Below are 15,347 nucleotides of genomic sequence, written 5' to 3'. Positions count from 1 at the left end.
ACGATTGATCAAATCTGCTGAAACACTCGGCGCAAGTGCTACCGGACTGTACCGGATGACGAAGCGAGTCGCTGTGTGTGCATATCCACCTTGATCGGCTCCCTGCAATTTCTTCAGCAGTAATTTACGCATCGTGTTCGGTAATCCATAAAACATGAATGTTTCACTTTTTCAGTACACTGATTGTACTATCATAAAAAGAATCATGACACAAGTGACAATATTTTAATTTTATTCAGATTTCAGAATTCCATCAAATAACGGTCTACTAAGCCTAAATTGTATTTATTTTATAATAAGGAATCTGTTTCTTTCAATCGTGATTGTGTGGAAAGAATGTATTACCGCAATGCGCTAAATACGGAAAACCTTTATACGGGCTGGATTTGATGAAATCGGCGTTTGTTTTATTAATTTTTGAATACTACAAGACGATATTTAAAAAAATCAGATATCTTAAAATGAATCAAGAATAGGGAATGTCACAAACAAGTTATTTAATTTGTTATTTGATCATGTTTATTCAGTCCATGACATGAACGGTAGCAGCAAGCATTTGCGCATGGAATTGATCCCAGCGCGAAATTCAAACTCAATTACCCAGTTATACCCAGCCAGTTATGACTGATTTTGTCAAAAATTTACGGAAAATTTACTTGGGGTACGTGTTGACAATAATTCTATTATTTCTAATATATATAGAAGGAATCAGCAGCTTGAAGATTCCTCTCATTTCAAGCTTTATTGTGAAAATCAGACTTGCCGGGCAGCTTGCAAAGTACAGGAAGCAAGTCTTGTTTACATGTTTCCGAGTAGGATCACGTGACTGCGAACCATGAGCTTACGTCACGAGCATTCCCAAGGTTGATTGATTTGGGTGCTTTTAGGGCGCCTTAAAAAAGACCAAAAATTCATTATTTGTTTTAAAATTTTCAGCTTTATTGGCCATCAAAAAAATCAGAAAAAATTATTTTTAGTATCCTGACATCATAAGCTTTCTATTTATATATAACTTTATTTTCAATGAAGTTCACCTTTAACTCGTTACTTATTGACTAGTATATCATGCATTTTGCCATTTTTTTTTTTTGCATTTTGGTGGATGGGTCTCCCTGTACTCCAAATTGTTATGTAACAGGTAAACTCCAATTTGGCTTATAACGATGCTTAGGGTGGTGACAACTCTCGTCGCCACACCAATTATCAATCACTCATCCAGTGATGTAGCCAGTGGAGATACCCCCGCAGATCATCGTGGCCTTTTTGTACATCACAAGGCGTCGAAACCCCCAGGGTACCCTGGTAAAAATTGGGGCCAGCAATTCACAATTCCGTGTTTTCCAGTAGTCCAGGGGGGAAATGAAGAAACATAGCACATGTTGCCAAAATCTGCGATTTGCTTCTTTCTTTTCGGCTGCTTATGTTCAAAATATACCAGGTAAACAACCCCCGCAGATTTGTGATTCCCTAGCGCTCTAGGTCAACAAAATGTGGATCAAAAATTTACAACTATTGGGCACCCCCACCATCGTTCCGAAAATCTGGTTTCGCCACTGCACTCAGTTATGATGGAATCCCATCTCGTCCCTGGCTCTCCCACACAATCTACCCCTCCCTCGCTTTTTTCTCTTCTTTCTTCTTCCTTTTGCCTCTCCCCTTTCCCTTCTATCTCTCATCATTGCTTCCTACATGATCACATCGTAAATCATTTTTGCCCCGCATCAACGGCCTGTTCGTAAAGAATGTTCAATAGAGATGACCATTTGACCTCATTAAAGGTCAAAAACGTCCCTTGAGATTTAAGAAGTTAATGTCCCTATAGTTCACGAACCTACTCATGAACCTTAACTACCACGACTACGAAGGTGTTAAGGGCAGCCAGCTTGAACGGCTCTTTTCGGAACCGCCTAATCTATTCCCACCGATGGCGACATTATTTGGTGAAGCTACGTATCTATGATGATTTTGGTTGGCAGAAACTAATTGTGTCGTAAGCGCTTGCGTTTACCAAGTTGCGTGAAGAAGTGCGAGAATAAGACTATTAAAGAAGAGTATCCTTTTCATAAATTTATGAACCCCCGACCCCTCGGGTCTTACACCCGTGTACATGCCTACCATCCCACGGGGTCTAGCTTGACAGGTCATGATTTCCGTGGCCATATGAATGTTTGCATGATGACGCAATCTCATCACGCGAGACAATCGGCGTGCATATGCTTTGAGAGTTGAGTTTTGTTATTCGGTTAGGGTTAATGACTCCTTATCAATATCAGTGAACACGGGGCTCTTTTGTAGTAAAAGATAATCCAATATAAAAGAGGCTCTTTTCAGAGCCACCATGTCTTAAATAGATAAGAGGGAATCTACGCACACATATGGGCAGCTATTTATGATTTTTGTAGCCAAAGTCTTTGTGCAAAGCTCTCATTTTGAGGCTAATTGATTATTTGGCTACTTTATACCATGAATGAAATCAGCTTAAGCGTGGTAAAGCCGCGGTTGGATACTATACGTACTATTCATGTACCATAACTACTAGGATCAGTGGCAAATTTTTCTGTCACTCGTTGTGACTGCTAGTATGTTAATGGGGATTCTGTCCCTTTTTAAAAAAATGACGAGAAAGGGCGAATGTATTTAGACAGTTATTTTTTAATCATGTTAATACGGAAGTTCCTTAAGCTTACCGCCACGAATTAATAAGGGCGTCGTCATGATATTCATTCCCGGTACCATCTTCCCAAACATATCCATTATTCTCATCGAATGCAGTAGAAGTGTATGATATCCGATTGACGCTGGGAAAGTTATCGATAAAGTCGACCAAAACTTGTCTAATATCTGAACAAAATTAAATAATACAATAAGCACACAGAAAGACATACTCACAGGACATATCATAGTAATATCATAGTGAACGTATCAATAAAATTATCTTACATATGAAGCCCAGTATCACAGCGTGTTTAAAAGCCTGAAAATATTAATCTTTAAAAAAATACATAATACTATTGTTTACGGTACTACACAAATTCTTTAAACTACTACACATTGAAATATATATATTAACCCTGGAACTACGACGGGGAGGGGGGGGCTGGTAATATTTTTATCCGTCACAAAAAATGCACCCCTTTACGCCGAACGACCTAAGGTAATCGTAGGTCCATCCTTTGCGCTCATTTTTAGTGATTAAAATTTTACCTTGGCATATTACCCGGGGGTAAGACCGGTCGTCAAAGATCACAATAGAGGGGGAGGGGATTGGTGTGCCCACCATTGGTTTCTACATTGAAATCAATGATTTTTTTATTTCACTCTAGGCAAATTAGACTTTTTACTTATCAGTTAGGTTGAAATAGTAATTTCCTTTGATATTTAGGAAAAAATTCGATGAAAATCGTATTTGTGAATTTTTAGCCTATAGTTTTGTACAGAATTTCCTCAATTTAAATGGGCGCCTGGCCTCACATTATGACGTCATAACGATATTATGTGGAAAATGTTTGTACTTATTTTGGTATCACTGGATAGAGGAGACCCATAGCTTTTAGTGGTATGTGACGTTTATAACTGAAAATTAGGGGGGTACACCCCTTCGTAGTCCGTGTTACAAAATATGAATCAGTAGTTCTAGGGTTAAGCATTGAAAATAGGCCTTTTTAAAGTGTTCTTATTATAGTAAGTGATGTTGAATGACTTTTATGATATGGAAGATTGTTCCAAACTTTAGGGCCTGAGGCAGAGGAACGAGCTAATGAATGAGCACAGGACATACACAGATGTTTCTTGTCCCGACCAGAGTGAAGATTAGTTCTGGCAGTATAATAAGCATTGGTGATTTCAGCGAGATATGTAGGTGAAAGATCATGCAAGAGTCAAAATTTAATATCAATGCGTGTATGGATGCGCACTGCGCATCCACTGGATTTATATCAACGAGGCGGACGGACAGCATACAGGGCATCTCCAAACAATCCTCCCCTTAAGACTATTAGGGCCCAACAGAAGTGTGGTCAAAAACACCATTGAATGCATCTACAAAGTTTATGCATGCAGAACAGCGCTAACCTCACCATTGACATTTCTATAAAATCGTTTACTAAGCGAAGAAGTCCCACAAAATGTATTATCAACTTTTCCGAAAAAATATTGTTGTTGTTGTTGTAGTTGTGTTTAAAAGAAGCTACGGACTTTTCAAACAAGTATAAAAAAGTACACTTTATCCTGTCTTTAATTTAATTTTTACAATTTTTTTTAAATGTCGGTAAATGATATATATCATACATACATTTTTGTTTTTTAGAGCAACCACTGAAAACTATAACAAAATACGTTTACTGTTATACTGTCACACCTTCCCAGTCTGATATTTATGCTAGCGACAATTTTACCAATCTATGCGAGGAAAACAATAGATGATACTCGTGAGAAGAAATTGCCGATTTCCAGTGTCTGGAAATCAGCCACATATTCCACCACACATCATTACATATACGTGTAGGTTGATCCGAGGGCAAACAATTTGTTTTACATTTGGGAAACAAACATCTTAATATTCTTAATAAACACTCTTAACTTGTAGAATATTTGGCCTGGCACATGAGCGTATAATATCAATTTAAGCCGAAGCCCATTCCACATGGAATACGAAACAATGACCTGTAGACGGATCTGGGACTCGAACTCGAAATTTCATCACGCATAGTCAAAACTATTTTAAAGCCACGTCCTCATTGCAGCATGACATGGTATGACGTAGTATTAAAAGATGCAATTATACTTATACATTTTGACTTTACGTTTGTGTTGTGAAAGAGGTTTTCCAGAGATATATTCACAGCAAAATGCCTGCATTGGGCCGCTTCTCCCCACCTATGAAAGAGCTGGCAACCGCCAACCCTGACTGGTGTGAGAGCGATTGCATAATACGGTGCTATTCATTTGGCGGAGGCGCCCTATTTAATGTTGAATTTGGATATTTAATTATTTTATTGATTTTTCATCCAGGTAAGTCGGGTGGAAGAGTAATAAAATAATTAAATATCCAAAGCTATCGCTAAAAAGGGAGCCTCCGCCTTATGATTTAGTTTTTGATATTATTGGTTGCGTCTTGCTTTCTGAAGAATTGATATGTTCCCTTAAAATGAGTGGAAATCAGGTGGGCAAATTCTAGTCGACAATGGTGCGTGGAACAAACGAGTTCTTAAAACATTTAGTTCTTGAATGGCATGGTATGTAGGTTTTTGTGGTTGGGCGTCTTGTGAAGCGATTGGAAGGGCGCAGGTAGTAACCACACTAAATACCACAATATTCGGACGGGTGCCTCCCATTAAGTGTTATGGTTAATAATACAATGTGAGCGTTACGATCTTCAATTTCGAAATTGAGGTGAAGTAATTGCAATGTTTACCTTCTTTACCAAATCCGGGTGCTTGTCCATTAGTCACAAGTACACAATCGTCAGCATATAACTCTTCAGCAATGGTAGAATAATCACCGCTTGCAAACAGGTCTGATACTCTCGCATTAAATGCTTTGATCTCGTCTCCAAGGGAAGGACTGCCTTTAATCGGTGCTGAAAAGAAAAGTTATGGGTTCAACAATTTATTTTAAAAATACCAGTTTGGAGATCCGCAATATCATCATAATCATAACGAGATAGTAAAATATGAAAATTTAGTCCAATAGTTAAAAGGTTTGCCCACTCATGATGCAGTCATGTCTACAGTAGAATTCATCTCGACCTTTGCAGGACTTAAACCCCATTAAAAGCTATTAAACCAAGATAACATTCATTGAAGCAGCTCAACTGATTAAATCAGATCTTCTCTGGTTGTGCACAAGTGTCTGTTTTCAATGTGCGACATCGCAATAAAGCTGGTATTATAGCTTCAGTTGAGTAACCGATTATAAAGGAAACGAAAGGAAACAATGGTATGTGTACCTTTGTTCACGAAATGAGACAAAGACCTGCTTTTTGTTAACCAGCATTCTTCAAAATGAGCAACATAATGATTGTTGACTTAAGGGCTGGGGTATGAACGTTTGGACAGTATTTATTTTGGGACATTAGAACACATCAGACATATCGAATTGCATTCTGAATACGAAGAATGTCATTCTGATATCAAATAATTTTGATTTTTTGAAATTCGCAATTTAATACACATTTTATGGCAAATCATTAAAAATTGATATTTTTGATATTTAACAGTACTTGAAGCAAACTTTATAAATCTGATGATTTATACTTAAAGTGTATGTAGGTGGGATGAAAAGCCGACGATCAATTGAAAATTTTGACCTTTCGTATTGAAGATATGGATTTTTTTCCCAAAACACAAAAAAAATTAGGTCTTTTGGGAAAAAATCCATATCTTCAATATGAAAGGTCAAAATTTTCAATTGACCGTCGGCTTTTCCTCCCTGCTACATACACTTTAAGAATATATCATTAGATTTATATAATTTACTTCGAGGACTGTTATATATCAAAAATTTGAAAAATATCAAATTTTTATAATTTGTCATAAAATTTGTATTATATTGTGATTTTCAAAAATGAAAATTATTTGATATCAGAAAGAGATGCTTCGTATTCAGAATGCAATTCGATAGGTCTGAGGTGCTCTCATGTCCCACAAAAAATACTGTCGAAACGCAATAAACGCTCATTTTAGATCCCTTAACACGGTTTGGAAATAATTTCTTCATATTTTTGGTGTTATCTGTCGTTTACATATCCTTCCTAAAACACAAAAGTGCGACCCTCTCCAAACATCTAAATTAGCTAAAAATTTAGGACATGTTACAAAACTATATTTTCTAGAACCTATTTAGAATAGTTTAAATGTAGCTTGTACCGTTTTGTTGTGGCATCCTTCAGAACGGAGCGGTCCGTTACCAATATAGCTCAATATTTTCGGTCAAATCTCCATTCAATTAACACGGGGAGTTGGCTAGCTATGAGCTAGCTATGCTTTGCCCTCACTCATATTTTACAAAAGTGCGACCATTTCTGAACATCTAACCTAGCTGTAATTTTAGGTCATGTTAGAGAAATATATTTGCTAGAAGTTTTGGAGAATAAATAAAATATTGGCTGGTTATTTTTCACACAGTGATGTTAACTAGGCAAGTGTCCATTCTTCCAACATACATCATTTGTAGAGGTCACGCGTCAATGGTGAGAGCACTGTGTATTGTGTATAGGAAAACGGACAGTAACTGCAGTATGTCTGGCACTCTTGGTGAAACATTTAGTATAAAAATGCCGGAAATACTCTACATAAGCCACGAGTCGCCGATTGGAGATGTTTATTACAAGGCAATTGTGGTAAATCTGTTAAAAATGGCGTTTTCACGCACAATTCTTGACCAATGTGTAGGTTTTAAAAGTCAAAGCCCCGATTGATCCTTTCAAATGAAAGAACACACACATATATTGTCCATATAAGTTTACTAGGTTCATTTCAATGAGCAATGGTCAATTCTTTTTAAATTTCAAATCTTGTGCGAAAAGTTACTATTTTTTGCTTGTTTTGTCATACGGTTGTAAATGAACAATGACTTTGCTTAAAGAGCGCTTATAAATTGATACCTGTTAATAGCTGACACGAAAATTTCCCACCATCTCTCTGCTCGAGTTCCTCGCAATGTTTAGTGCATTCCATATGGCTAAGTGTATCCGAGACCACAACGCATTGATGACAGAGTATGATACAGTCCTCCTTCTCGGAATTCGCAAATTTGCAAAACATGATGAAAATTCCAGCAACCATTACGACAAGGTTTAATTTCATCTTGACTAAGATCATGTTATCTGTATATATTTTGAATATTTCGATGAATGTAACATTAATGGTATGCAATCGTTTAATGCTGCTGTGAAATTTTTATCGGGTTTATCATATGCAATAGCCTCGATTCGTTTTTTAATATTATGAAAGTTCTTGCAATATCAGGTGGTGAGATAAGTGAACTACGCCCCGAAACCGATGGATAGCGAGCGGCGACAGTAAAAGTGATACCACTTGGCCACCATATTGGTGAGGACAAAAAAAAATCACCACCCAACTTTGTATAAAGGTGTACATTAATATTGAAATGAAAAATAAATTTAAAAAACAAAAATCGCTTCCGAAGGCGGCGTAAAAACAATTAGTTCAAATCTTCCTCCAGAGGACATGCAAATGCATGGAGTACAAAAGTATCAATATTTTTGGCAAACATTTTTTGCCAAATATTTTGTCCACACTTCAATAACATTATGTGAGAATATTTGCAGGAGATTATCACAAATGTTTTTGAATGTTATGGTAACTTTTATTCCTTTATATACGTACCTTTTATATAACCCGACATTTTGTGTTACAATCGTTTTGTGTTATTCAGCCGCCAGTTTCGTTCCGCTATCTCCACACAAACAATGATAAGAAACGAGTCCTTTTTGATTGGCTAACACTTTTCCTATGACGTCATTTCACGATTTCAAACATTCAATTGGTTAATTAAAATCGACTGCTGAACATATTTAATGGACGTAATCTTACCTTTAACCCGGGATAATACTGCATGTCTACATGCACCATCAAAATTAGCCCAGAACCAGTATCATATATATAACTAACGCTTGTCCGTGCTAAAAAATATTCACATTAGAGAGGTTGCGATTTCCAAACGTAGACATCGGACGTACGTTGATCTATTCAAAACCACTCTCCTGTATCGAAGCGAGGTCACGTATTTAGCTATTTTTGAAGATATTCCACGTGCGAAATCGACGTAGATACATCGTTGAAAATGCACAAAATTTGTTCATTTCACAATATGTTAGAGACAGTCAAGGATAATGAACATACGAAGGAAAGTCTAATTATTATTATGATCCTTTTGTTTGTAACAAATCATTATAATAAAGGTACAGCGATGTGTTAAAAATGGACTAAATTTAAACGCAATATTCATACGCAGAGATTGTCTATTGAAATGTGTGTGATACTTTGCGTATATAAAATTACCTTGCGATTTGACATTTTGGACTCAACGTAGCATTAAAACGTACGTTCCACCATGGTTCCACGTGGAAATAGGCTGATTTTACCTCGAGTCTAGGTAAAGGAAACGTAGAGAACGAGTGTTTCTCTACGAATGTTATAGTCAAAATATCATGTGTTTCTTGTACAGCTGAGGGGTGGTGCAATAAATGTGGGTATCCCCGAGGTGGTGAAGTATTATAGGGGTGGGGGTGTCAAAGATTGGTTGGCAGGTCAAAGGGGGGACAAGCATTTTTTGCAGGTCGAAAGTTGGGTGGGGAGGGCAAGGAAAGTTTGGCTCAGATATTTTAGGAACATTAGGAACACGTTCAAATATGCACAATTCCTGATCGGTTATTTATTTATTTATTTATTTATTTATTTATTTATTTATTTATTTATTTATTTATTTATTTATTTATTTATTTATTTATTTATTTATTTATTTATTAACACACAAATTCAAAGTATAGACCTCTGGCAAGGCAACGGTTCACTCGCACCTATAAGATTAGTATTTTTGAAAAGAGCTGTATTATATTCAATCTATGTTTGCAGACATACACAGGTGATTAGTGCAATCTGCTTGTGTTGGTATGGTTGGGCGATCTATTCAAACATTGTATTCATCTATTGCGATTATTACGTCACTTCTTAACTTATAGAGGCCCTGCATTCTCTTATTGATTGGCTCCAAACAAAGGATTTGAACCTGTGTCCTTCATCGTAGTTATGGCGGAGTACAGTTCAACAAAAGCATGATTGCAATCTACCACGACATTTCGGCTCACACACATAAGAAATGCACTACGATAAAATAGGTTGATGAAAACAGTGCAGAGCATTAATGCCCAAAATTGAAAAGCTGTATAATTTATAAACAATATACACTACACATAAAAAATACTACTACAAGGGTAGACTGCGGAACTCAGTCCTCAATGATAGTCAGTCACTTATCTTTTGGTCGTTATATGACTATCATTTGAGGACTGAGTTGTTACCATACATCTTCCGAGGTGCAGTTTCAGACAATAGCTTGGGATTATTGGGGCAGAGGTTATCTTTTGAATTCTTTCATGACCACTGAAGCATAGTCAAGCCTGTCAAGGACACTCGGCGTGAATTGAAAGACCATGTCCTCGCCACAAAAGAATGTCAAAGGTCATACGACACCAATTTGGTGTCTTTCCGCGCCTCGAAATACGGTGCTTAAAGTCTGTGTCTGCTACAAGGGATTTTCAACATATAAGAATCCAAACAATCAAGTACCAACATGCACAGTTTTGTCCTTATATCTCTTTTGGGTTTATAACAAAATGTGTTCAAGCCTCTATCGTGATTGGCAGCTGCATAAGACATCTCTTTGACAGCTGATAATGCCCATTTATTCACCAAGTGGCTATTAACTGATGAGTACTGTCATTATGCTAATATGAAATCATTGTTTATCAACAAAGGCGAGGGACTCGTCTGTCGATATCCTCAAACAAACCGCTACACTGTTCAATGGCTTTCTTGTACTATATGAAATATGGTGGCGATTTGAAATGCACGTGCCCTGAGCAAACTACGATGCGTACGCACACTGCAGGACAAAGAACAATGGAAATTGTCATAGTTCGCGCGCATACTGCCGGGCAATGACGTCACATGTCAAGTGGTCTATACCCGATCAATGTTGGAGTTGCCTATAGCCTATATGTTTAAAATTCAATATGGCTACCGAACTGTCATGTGGTCCAGTGGATTAGTGCGCTGGACTTCTGTATTCTGTATGTAGCAGCGGCGTGGGTTCGAGGCCCACCTGTGCCGAACTGAAATTCCATTTTTTAAAATTTAATATTAGGGAAATGAGACTGGGCGAATTTATGTATGACGTAGAGAGGATTAAGATCCCTTTATTGATCCCTGACCCCACCGACTACCCCGGGCTGATTTCATGCAAAACAAATCACCAGATGACTGACTATACAGTACGACAGCAACTTAGCTCACTTCCGGTAATTTTTACCGGCGTGACCTCTGCTGTTACGTAACGCAATGTTGAAAATCAGGTGGCAAATACGGGTTTTCAGAAAACATCAAAAAAATGGAATACACGAGTCGTTCCTCCCTTCCTTTCCATATTGAGCCCATAGATAAGATATGAAACATGAGTATAAGGCAAAGAATAACGTGTAAAAGTTGAATTATTGTGGACAAATGAATGCTTTTGGTGCGCGAAGTAGCCTAAAAAATGAGAGAAAATGCATGTCACGATCACTAAAATGGTTATATCTACAGCTTGGAGGAAACGCCGGTCTAATGCTTTTCTGTTATGATAAACATTAATTAACCAGAGCTTGTATTAAATTTTCAGCGAAAATGAGCGGTGGAACAACCTAGTCGTAGGTTGAAAAGTTGTGTTCTTTGAGTTTTCGTGTCGTAAGCGCACGTTGCAAGTGTCACGATGCTTCACGAAATGGATCCCAGCCGGCGCTGTCTATTATGCATGTTATATTGATCAATATAGCAATTAAAAACGTCTATTGTTATATATTTTATTAATGCAAAATACTCTATTGTGTAACGAAATATTGTAGTCGTCAAAGAAGGTAGTATCATCTCATTTAAGTACACGCAGTTTTAAAAAGACTGTTGATGAGTGAGATACTTGAACATGTTGAACGAGAAATAACATAGCAAAATAATACCCGTTGCAAGAACAAGATGCGATGGCTTAGTGGACAGAGCGAAGGTCTGCAGTGCGGAAGGTTGAGAGTTCGATTCCCATCATGTTATTCTTAGAATTTTTCAGTTCGTTTTTTTCTCTCCCTTTTGTCTTTAATAATATAGGCCTAATGAATGCAGCTTGAAGGCCCACCTTTTTCATGATTTATTTCTTGTTGCTAAGTATTTCATATTTAGGCCTAATCCTACATTCGATTTGATTTGATCTTTTTTAAAATTGCATTTAAGTTCAGTAGCTTTCATGAAATAATTTCAAATAAAGCATGTCAAACTTAAGTAATTTTTAGTTCAAGATATATATAGGCCTATCAAATAAAGGAACATCAACACAGATTTTCACGATTTTTAATTGGACTAGACCCTCCCTGTCGACAACATATTTTATGAGCTTTTATGCATTCATATTAAATCACGAGATGCACGAATTTCAAACCTAATATTTTGGCATATTTGTCATTTTTACACAATGTCCAACTTACACCTCGGATTATTGGAATCAGCAGAAGTTCGTTTTCCAGAGAGCTTTGATGTCTTATTTAATCCTCCATTATAGAACACCACAGTTAAGCGGTCAAGATATTAGGTGTTTTCTTTCATTTTTATCTCGCTACTCCTGCTTCAAATGTAGGCCTAATGTGAAAACCTTCCTGACAGTTATTTATTAATATTATAAATATTGTTATAATTTTTGGAATTACAAAACTTCAAATTTAATAAAAATATGAAAACTAGGATTTAAAAAAAATTAGTTAAAATAAAATCAAAAATCAAAGAGAGGTGCTAGCGGGGTTCGAACCAAGATCGAACTTCCAAATATTTAATTTACCCCCGGTATTTACCACCAAGCCATACCAGTGATTTGATAGATACGGTAATAATAGCAATGTTATTCCCACTCATGGCTCACTCGTATATTCTATTTCTGGAATGAATTAACACCGTCCAAATAATGTAACACAAACCTTTATGCTGACTTTAAAATTGTTTAAACGTTGGGAGTATTATTTTCAAGGTAAATAACCAACAATGAACAATTGACAATGCAAGTTTCTTTGCAGGAAAAACATCGGCCTTACAATATATCGCGTGACAGTAGTCACGCACAAAGATAAACATTTCAACATGTTCAATATACGACTCGGAATATACCCCAACCAAAATTGATGAAATTTTCAGGCAAGCTCACTTAAGTTATTCTATAACATGACACCCATTTTGATTCCGGCGCTTTTTCTTGCTTGATGATATGAACATTTTGTGTTCGTGACATGCAATTTTCTCATTTTCCGAGCTACTTTGGACATGTTCAAGCTTCTTTATTGTCCATTTAATTCAACTTTTACAAGTTATTTGTTGCTTTACACAATGTTTGATATCTTATCTGTGGTTAGGGTACATAAATGGAGCAATATACGACCCGTGTCTTCCATTTCTGGAGCTATTTTGATAAAACGTGTTTGCCGGCTAAAATTTCAACATTGCGTTACGTAACTCGTGTTCACCAACCCGTATAAATTTTCTGTCGAACAAAAGAGGTCACGAAGTTGCCGTCGTACTGTATAGGACATAGCGCCACAACACGAGCGTTGGTAAAGTATGTGGCCTCACTGCAATACATAGCTACGTAAAAACGTACGTGTTAACGTACGTCCTACGTCTACGTTTGGAAAATCGCAATCTCTCTATTGTGAACATTGTCCTACTGTACAACAATGCTATACGCTAATATACAGGTGGGTTTTCGATGCTGCTCGCACAGCTGATTATTCAGCCGGCAGTTCCACCCACTGTCAACCATGTCCGTGATCCAGATGTGTAATGGTTTTGGTGGCTGTGGGTAATTTGGGGTTAAGGCCTATTATAGGTGTGCCTGGCTACAGAGCGCGAGCGCATAGCTAGCTCTGAAAAATATTTTTGCAGACTTGTTTTGTCAAATATTTTGTCTACACTTAAATAACGTTAGGTCTGAATATTTACAGGAAGTAATATCACAAATGTTTTTGAATGTTATGAAGACTTTTCTAGCTTTATATACCTTTTATATAACCCGATATTTAAACGTTTTCTGGCAACTTTTACTAACCTTTGGCGAATGATGTCGAAAACGTTTTGTGTTTAAGGGTATTAGGTTTGGTAGGCATCATTTTTGCCATACAGTGGCCGACGTCATTCAATGCGGCAAAAGCAAAACAGACAATATGACGGCAACACTGCCTGGACGTTGGATGTAATTTTTTTCGTTCAAACCTGGCTCATCGCCTATTGTTATTTAATGTATCCTTTCATATGATAATAAAGTAGTCAAGAGGTGAGCTCTTATAGGAATAGGCCAGCATTTTTTGGCACGCCATTTGGAAATTTGACTCCCCGGTTCATAATTATTGCACAACCCCTTAAAAGTTAGAAATGCATAAAAAGTTTTATGGTCTTATGATAACACATCAAAAGTCCCCAAAAATCAAAGTAGTGGAACAGTGCCTAATTTCCAAATGGCTGCTTATGTAGGGGTGAAATTCAAAGTTGGTCAAATATTGTTAACAATTAACCATGCCAATGTATTGCTTTTCTGAAAATGATTCAGTGTCCGTCATAGTACAGGGTGTCGCAAACGTATTACTGTATGCATTTGCAAGTATCCGGCGCACAAGGATGGTACGCAACGCAATTGATGCAATGAGGACCAGGGCTGAAACCTGTATTCGCCAAGGAGGCAACCATGTAGAGGGCAGAGCAGCACAGTAAACTCGCTTCAGAAGAACCAAAGACAAACCAAACAGCCTTTTAGGGCTACCTTCTATCCTAAAAAGAGAAATGACTTATGTTGAAAATAAAAAAAAAAGCAAGAAACAACAAAGTAAGAAAGTACGACACATAATAAAACAAAAAGGCATAGATAACCAAGAAAAAATAAGTAATTGCAAGTAAAGCAAAAGAAGTCCCATTCGGCATCCATTTTAACCACAAATTAATGACACTATTAACAAAATCCATTGCCCATAAACCCACCGGTAAAGCCCATTCCATAAAGAAAGTTATTTTATAAAGTTATCATTGAGGAATGTTTGATATTCATGCATGGTATATGTACTCTTTTTCAATCTTTGAAGTAGCCAAACCTTCTCCGTGGACAGAGTGAAAAATTGGTACATTTCTTTAAAAGAGCATATCTTCAAAAGTTATGAGCCGATGGACATAATTGTTTTGGTATATTAAAGCTAACGACTCAAGGTTTCTTTACATACCAAAATATATTTGGTAAACTTTTCAGAAATAGGAGAAAAAGAGGGCGCAATGAGGGGCCTCTTTTTTTTGGGACACCCTGTAGTTCTTTAGTTATAGGCGAAAAGGTCAAAGGATGCTGGATGTTTTGTTACATATAACATCACAAAATAAGTCATAGTAAACAATGGAATTTGTTCTTATTTGCAATCTCACCAAGGTAGCAAACGACCTGAGATATGGCAAAGTATTCTTTTTATTAAATGCTTTTGCAAGCGGAACAATATGCGACCATTGTTATCAAGATCGAGAATTTCCAGTCCAAAATGTTGACATTTGACATTTTCCCTATAACTC

Source organism: Amphiura filiformis, unplaced genomic scaffold (assembly GCF_039555335.1).
Source record: "Amphiura filiformis unplaced genomic scaffold, Afil_fr2py scaffold_29, whole genome shotgun sequence".
Lineage (NCBI taxonomy): Eukaryota > Metazoa > Echinodermata > Ophiuroidea > Amphilepidida > Amphiuridae > Amphiura > Amphiura filiformis.
This window is presented reverse-complemented; position numbering follows the sequence as displayed.